The sequence below is a fragment of the Haliaeetus leucocephalus genome, unplaced genomic scaffold, assembly GCF_000737465.1.
Source record: "Haliaeetus leucocephalus isolate CR32 unplaced genomic scaffold, Haliaeetus_leucocephalus-4.0 Scaffold484, whole genome shotgun sequence".
NCBI classification, from domain to species: domain Eukaryota; kingdom Metazoa; phylum Chordata; class Aves; order Accipitriformes; family Accipitridae; genus Haliaeetus; species Haliaeetus leucocephalus.
Genome location: NW_010972920.1, coordinates 4,312,091 through 4,320,328, shown reverse-complemented (window position 1 = coordinate 4,320,328; position 8,238 = coordinate 4,312,091).

Here is an 8,238-nt window from a genome sequence, read left to right as displayed (position 1 = left end):
ACTGACATAGCATCACAATTGTTTCACAAGAAGGATATTAAAGCTTTTCACTTCTGGTGTAGCTCTGATGAAAAAAAGTGACTGTAAAGGTCTGTTAAAATTTTGATGAATTTATATTGTATATTTATTGTGCATATTGTAGAGAGGAACTGTACAACATGACACGTTTTCTCTTCCAGCGGACTTAGGCAACAGTATTCAGCCAGACTACACTTATGTTGGTTCTCATGTCTTTTCAGTAATGGTCTGCCAAGCACAGTCCTCAGAGGATGGTTCTTGATCATTAACATACGGTTGCCAGAAAGTATAGCTATCCAGGAAATTTCCTTTGGCTCAGAAAACAACAAACTCTGTTTTTTGGTGCTGTAGGTGATGTGTTTTACTCTTCAGGAAAACATTCCGCTCAGCAGAGCCAAGATGTTTTTAAACAGGCAACTTATTTTCAAAGGCATACTTAAACAAGCAAGAGGGACCAAGTGTTTTTGACTCTAGAGAGAGGATAGGATTGATAATAAAGATGAAGCTGCCATCTCTTTTGTGTGTGTGTGTGTGTATGCATGCAATGCATAGCACCACCACCATTTGACTGATGGCATTCACAATGTAAATTACATCCCATTGCATCTGATATCATGACAGTATATGCCATGAAAGGAAACAGAGAATGAAAATCTATGGTCTGAAACAGGGAAGACGAAAGCACAGTAAGCAAAACCTGTTGTGGAAATGCTTTGTACCTAGAACATTGCTGAGGCAGGAGCAATGCAAGTAAAATCTAAGTACATGAACCTTGCCCAAAAATAATACTAATTCCTATTCCAAAATTGCAATATCCTAGTAGATGAAGCCTTTAGTAAATAGGTACACCATCTGAAAAAAAAAAAATGCTAAGGGTTGGAAGATATAATACAATACTGTTTTTAAAATCTGCATCGAAAGGCTGGTGTTATGTAGTGTTGCAATGTCAAATAATGTGCTAGAAAAAGAATTAATTTATATACCAGCTATAGGAGATGGGAAGCTACAGTTAATTATCTGACATGCCAGTTGTAGACTAATCCCTTGGGTTTCAGAGGTTGTATTTACCTGGTCAAGTTTGAGCTCATTTGGGGCCTGCAGCAATGCAGATCAGCCCTGAAAATCAAGCAACTGTAGTAGTATTCTGCTTTTCATACACACTCACTCACACACACACACACACACAAAAGACCCAAACAAATCGCCCCCCACTATCCCTCCCCCCCCCAAAAAACCAAAACAACCAGACAAAAACCTGTTCCGTAAAGCTGAATCATTTGTTCTAGCTAACATTTCATACTTGCAGATTCTGATCGGGTTAAAGACTAAATAAAAGCAAGTCATCTATTTAAGGCCTTGTGTGTCAACAACGTAGAGGTGGAGTAATGACTGTTGCTCTCTTCAGTTCTGTATGTTTGCATGTCAGTCAATTAACTTTGTGCAATTTCTTATTTTGGCTGAATTGATTTTCATCTCTGAGGTAGTGTTTGCAATACCTGACTGATGCTTGTGCCATAGTGTGGCGGTTGACGAATAACCCAATTTCCCAAACATAGTTGTATTGATGCTTTCTTTTTGTTTGTCCTTTCTTGGATTGTTCTGTGTAATGGCTGTCAGATTAAGTTGTTGTTTTCTTTATTTTCCATAATGCTGCTAATCTTCCATTAGAAGGGAAGGCTGTGACACATTCCCATGAGTCCGGTTCCACTATAACGCAGCTAGGCTAAAAGAAATGTTGACTGTCTGCTGATCTGACTCCCTAAGCTGATAGCTTTTAGAAGACTAGGCTTATTGGCAAAGATCTTCCCAAATGTGATTTTAGTGATGGTTTTGTTCAGAATGATAAAAAAAAAAAAAAAAGCATTTATTGATGTTTCATAGAGAAAGAGTTGTTATGCAATATATCTACACATTTCCTTTCAAAAATGGATGAACCTCCAGGAATACATCAGAATTAGCTGCCATATAATGCACTGAAAACACTGATGTGCCAAGTAAGAAAGCAGGGTTTGTGCTGGAAGAAACTATGTGAGAACAAAAATACCTTCTCATTTGTAAGCTCCTGCAGTAGTTTCAGTTTCTGTACCCAAATAACTCATCAGATACACGAGATTTTGCCCATGTATCATTGTATGCAAATTGTTTAATTTTCTAACTTGCAAAATGCTTGCATACAGAAGTCTGTAGATTTATTCTAATGAAGATGGGACATATCCTAGGTAGATTAATATTCTTCTTTACATACAGGGTAGAACTCGCATGTGGCCCCATTATGAAGCTTCACATTAGGAAAGAGGTTTTTGCATGCTCAGTCATCTTATTTTGGTCTTTTCCAGTCTGTGAATTCACACAGGTGACCTTTTACTGAGTCTTCTGTGATTGCATGCCCAAAGGTTTGCCTAAGAGATGACTTTACTCTCCCTATGAGCCTTACCTCTCAGATCCCTAGCCCGTTACAGCAACAGAATTACTATCTTAACTTATTATGAAAATATTTGATTGGCATAGCTCTTTGGACAAGTACCTGCATATCTTGCTCCAAAGAGCCTATTAGTCATATGAGGCACTGCCTCAGAAGCGCATGGCAATTATTAGGGAGAACACAAATGTTATTTTAGAAATTTTACTAGGTGTAACCTAAGGATTTGGGGCAGGATGAGCTGGGTGAGTTTTTGGGGAATGCACTTCCCTCCTTGTAGTTATTTCATGAATGGAACACTGAAATGGATTTATTGGTGTAAGATATACAATATGCAGTGTTTTCAGCATGTAATTCTCCAGATAAGTTGTAGGTCCATGGTCATTATGTCTTTGGCACGAGATGCTTGCATGTGTTTACATATGTATATACATATGTGTGAGTTTTTTATTATTTTTTCATGTTCTTTTTTTGGAATCACTTTAGTCAGAGTTGTTGGCAATATCTTTGTATAAATGAGGAAAATATCTTCATCTGTTCTTCTCTTTCAGTGCGGATCAGCTGTGAGGGAAACAATGTGAAATGTGTTTACAGACACTTAAGTAGAACTCTCATATGCTAAGCACTGTCCATGGGTGGGGTTTTTTTCCATTCCTATGCAATTTCTCTCTTTTTGTTATACTCAAGATACCTCTGTGCCACTTGCTTTTCACTTGGTCTGGTTTTTCTTTACTCTTCTTCCAGTTCGACCCATCTTGTTTTTACTTGATTCCATTTTAACTTGTTTTATTTATGATTCCTCTGTCAGTTGCAAATTATATCATATAGGTAAGTATTAATATACACATATATTTAAGAAGATAAACTGAGAAATGGACCTGGACCCAAATCTTCAATCCTTTTCTGCCTTTCATTCTGAAACATTCTAGTGAAATTAGGATGAGAATTTAAGCATAGAACCATGAAATTGATAGTGACTTTTTCTTTGTGAGATACCGAAAGGACTTCATTGAGGCTTAAATACGGACTTAACTCTGGCTCTCTGCACAGGGGCAAACTTCCTGCTTATAAGCCATAGTTTTAAACATTACCTCTTAGACTTGGCAGGGGAAGGAAAGGGTTGTTGATATGTGATACTGTGTAAGGAATCTTACAGTAACAAGCTCATGTGATGTGAGCCATGCTGAGCATTCAGATTTCCTGTACAATATTCAACGACATCAGGCACTGGGTACTACATAACTTTCTCTGGGTTTTAAATAACCCTCCAAGTCATGTAGTCTGCCTGTACAGAGAAATGCGCTTTGAATCCCAAGGAAGATCTGAACAAATACTTCAATTCTCTTTATTAATGGTATAATAACAAATGCTTGGTAAACGCAAATCTAGTCTTAATCTTCATGCTTGACATGCGTACTCTTAGGCAAAAATCACTGCATCATGTCATAGCCTGCTATTTGCCTTGGCAATCAATGCCATCCTAATCTGTTTACAGTGGCTGGGCTAGATTCTCCCCCAGACAGGCCTGTAAATGTCAGTGCACTGATATGCATCTATGCTAGATGTATATCTAGCTAAAGCATCATCAGTTTAAGAGGCATTAGCTTTTGCCTACCTGTGAACCACTGGATTAGTGTGTATACTTTGGGAGCCATTTTTGTGTGCGACAAAGTGTTTCAAGTACTTGGAGAACAGAAGTTGCCGAAGATTCACTATTTATTCTTTGCCTAAGTACTTGGGGGGGGAACAGCTTAATAACATACACATAATTTCTTACTAGCAAAGAATGGTTTTCTGGGGAGTGGGAGGAGCGTATAGATCATGCATTAAAATGAAAACACAAATACCACAGACCATCACAGCTCCATCACAGTAATTTAAGTAATCTATAAGAAGTTATAGGAAGTTCTAAAAAAATACTATTTCCTAGTATATCTTCCCTGGGAAGAATAGCATCTTTCTGGCCTTCCTTGACACAGGAAGTTGGTTGCTGTCTGTCTTTTGAGACATGTCTTGAAAAAATAGAAGTAGTGAACTGTGGACCTCTGAAGCAGAGTGTTCCAAAAGCAATGTATTAGAAGAGCGCTATCTGAATTTTGGCTCAGAACGCGAGTGCACTGTCCTCTTACTGTATAACTTCACAAACTTTGGGTCGGATGAAATTACTCTTGGACTTTTTTTCAATGTGTGTACTAGGTCAAACTGTTAAATCTGTGCTGTTCCACTGATGGATAAGCTAAGGGATCTTTCTGCTTACTGAATGTCTGCAAATCCTAAATGAAGTTCAGATATATGCTAAGGCTTATCATGGAGTAAGTATGAATCATCATTATGTCATATCTTACCTGTTAATAAGTGAATGTATCTCAAAAAAATGCTGTATGTTGAACATATATATATATATATAATAAAAACATTACAGAACAAAATATTGGGGGAGGGGGCACTTTAAATCATATTGGGAAATGTGGTATCCTTAACAGCGTTTTACATCAAATGGAGTTTCAACAGTATAACTGATGACAAATGTGACAAGATCAGGACAAACCAACCCATTCTCTCTCACTGTCTTCTTTCATTCTTGTGAACCAAAGCTGTTACAGATCCACCTTAATCAGGTAGAGAAGTTGGGTAAAAGGCTGCTTTGTCTCGCCACAAGAGGATAAAACAGCTGAATTATTGTGGTTCCGTAAGTAGGAGTAAAACAATAGGTGAGCACAACCTTCAAATTATTGGGCTACAAGAAAGTCAATGAACAAAGATTTTGGTTACTGGGATTATTGTAGAATATGGTCTGTAAATTTGCTTACTCTTACTGATTTAGGAGAAATCTGAAAATGGTGGTTTGCGAGAATCTTCCAGAACTTCTGTAAGGCAAAGTGGTTTGATTCATAAGAAATTAATGAGTATAATATGAGTGAGAATCCCTAGCATTACATATTCCTAGTGTATATCCATTGATGTTACACTTTGCTGCAAATGTTTTTATAAAGCATTGGACTTGGAAGTTTAATTATGTATTGAGTTGGTACTCGCATACTTACTGAAGTCTGCCAAGCTTGAGACTGCCTGAAGTTTCCACAACAGAAAAGTGATCCTAACAATGAGTAAGTCAAGGTAATTAGAGTAATGTGATAAATCAGGCTAGCTGTAGCAGAGACTGTCTTCCCAGCATGCTGCCATTTGCTTAGTCATTGCAATCTTTTGTAAGAGAAGTATATGATCCGTATCAGGGTTTTTCAAGTGGAACTGAAATCCTGTGTCATGAGTAGCTTGTTCACAATGCTGAATTAGCCTTGCTGGTTTTATATTGGCTTTTTGGTTCACTTCTCTGCAAAACTGTAGTTGATGAAATAATTTTAGAAACTGCTCCAGCAATATATTCTTGAAAGTATTTCACATAAGAATTGTACTTACTTACTCCCCCACTTCTCCCCCCCCCTCCAAGTGTTACTGCAATGCAATCATAACTTAGGAAAGTCTTAATGTATTTCTGATAGAAGCCACATTATCATGCATAATCTGCATCACTAACTCTGACTACTTTTGTGTACATTGCCTTTGTGTATGTAAATAGTCAGTAAAATCAACAAATTCATAGCTTAAGTTCAAAAGGCTCCAGGTCCGAACTCAGGAGGTACAGTTCCAGTTTCTTCCCATTGCCAAATTTTTGTGACCTCATTCAGATTATTTGATCTTTTGCTGTCTCAACTTAGTGCCTTTGAAATTATCAGTAACCCACTTATTTCTTCCCTAAACTTTATCGACTCATCTTTGAGGCATAAAAGATAACTACTAATTTTAAATGTTCTCCCTAGCAGGGTTGGGAAGGAATGCCATCAACTTTGCAGTGTCATTGAGGAAATCTATTGAGGAGAAAAATGCAAAGGGTTCAGTTCAAAAGTAGAGATTGTATCATCTGCACATTGAATAGTGATTCTTGTCAGTGTGTGACATCAAGGAGAGATCACTAGACAAAGTCTATGTAAACTTTATTGAATTGATCTTTGCAATATCTGCTTTCAACATTAGAAGATAGTTCTAGCTATGCAACTACTTCATATTCTGACTACTAAATGCCATTTATTTGGTTAAGTATAAGGTGACCAAAACTAAAAATCCAGGGTTTTAGAAATTCTTTTATTGGGAAGAAACTTTATGTTATAATGTTATATCTCTGATTTCCTCTGTTGAACTATACAGTTAGGGAACAATTTGTTTTAACCATATTTAAAATCCGGTCAGGAATGTGGTCAAAGATCTTCTTTTAAGCTAAGTCAGACAATGGTAATCTTCTATGGTATTAGAAAACCCTCTGTGCTGGAATGCTTTAAGAGAAGTTGACTGTTATTTTACACATTTCCTGTACAGAGCCGCTACTGACCTTGTAGCAGCTTTTTCCAATGTGTTAAGCACTGGTGAGGCAACACCTGGGGTACTGTGTCCAGTTGTGGGCTCCTCCGTACAAGAGAGACATGAACATACTGGAGAGAGTGCAGCGAAGGGCCACAAAGATAAAGGAACTGCACCATCTCTACTGTAAGGAAAGGCTGAAAGCGCTGTGGCTGTTCAGCCTGGAGAAGAGAAGGCTCATGGGGGGATTTTATCAATGTGTACAAATACCTGCAGGGAGGGAGGGTGCAGAGAAGGTAGAACCAGGCTCTTTTCTGTGGCGGCCAGTGCCAGGACCAGAGGCAATGGGCACAAACTGGAACACAGGAGGTTCCTTCTCAACAGCAGGAAACACTTTTTACTGTGAGAGTGACCGAGCACTGGCACAGGTTGGCCAGAGGGGCTGTGAAGTCTACTATGTCAGTCAGATCTGTCAGCAAGCCTGGGACAGCACCAAAGTACCCTCAAAAGGCATCAGAGCGTAACTTCCAGAGGTCCCTTCCAACATCAGCTGTTCTGTGATTCTGTTAATGATTCATGAACTGTGACATTGCAGGACCAAATTAGTTATGCTTTAATACTTTAAGATCTGAATCTCTGACATAGCTATACTAAATTGATGCATTAGCATAGGGAAGTGTGACTTAGCCATTATGCATAGTTAAAATAGTACAAGGGCTAGGAACTTCTAGTTAAATTATCTGACCTTTCTAAATATGTAAGTCAATAGTTTGTCCAGCTGTATAGTTTGGCCTCTTAATCTTTAAAGGGCAGAATCCTGAGTTTCTGAGCAGATGCTGTGACAGTGGGGAAACTTGGGACTGTGTTCCAGCTGTCTGACTGTAGGGGCATGCTCTGGCCACAGCTGTGTGTACCTCAGGACAGGCCGAGAGGGCACACCAGCCCTGTGTAACATCCCACTCCCTGTTGAAGGATCAAGGGATAGGAACGGGGAGACTGTTCTAGAGGATACAGCTGAACAATGAGGAGAGCAGAACTGCAAAGTTTGTCAAGAGCAGTGATCGACCTGCTCCACAGTTGAGATGCATCCCAAGACAGATGGGATGAATGGAAAACCTGGCTGTTCATTTTGTTGACTACATAAGAGCTTTAAAGTGTTGTTTGGAAAATCTAGTTCTAATCTAGTTCAAAATCAACATACAGCTTTGTTTCACCTTTTTTATATGTTTTTTATTTTAATCATTGCAAAGTCTTTTTTTTTTCTTTCCAAAGTTAGTCTGTATATTTACAGAGAAACACTTTTCCGTGATGCTCATCACATGAACAAATGAAAATCTTCTTTAGATGAAGAGGGCTGATGTCGATGCAATGCAAGTAATGCCTTAGTTGCTTTTGTCTGTGGAGCTCTGTAAGCTTTCTCTTTCATTAACTTACAGTGAGATTTCTAA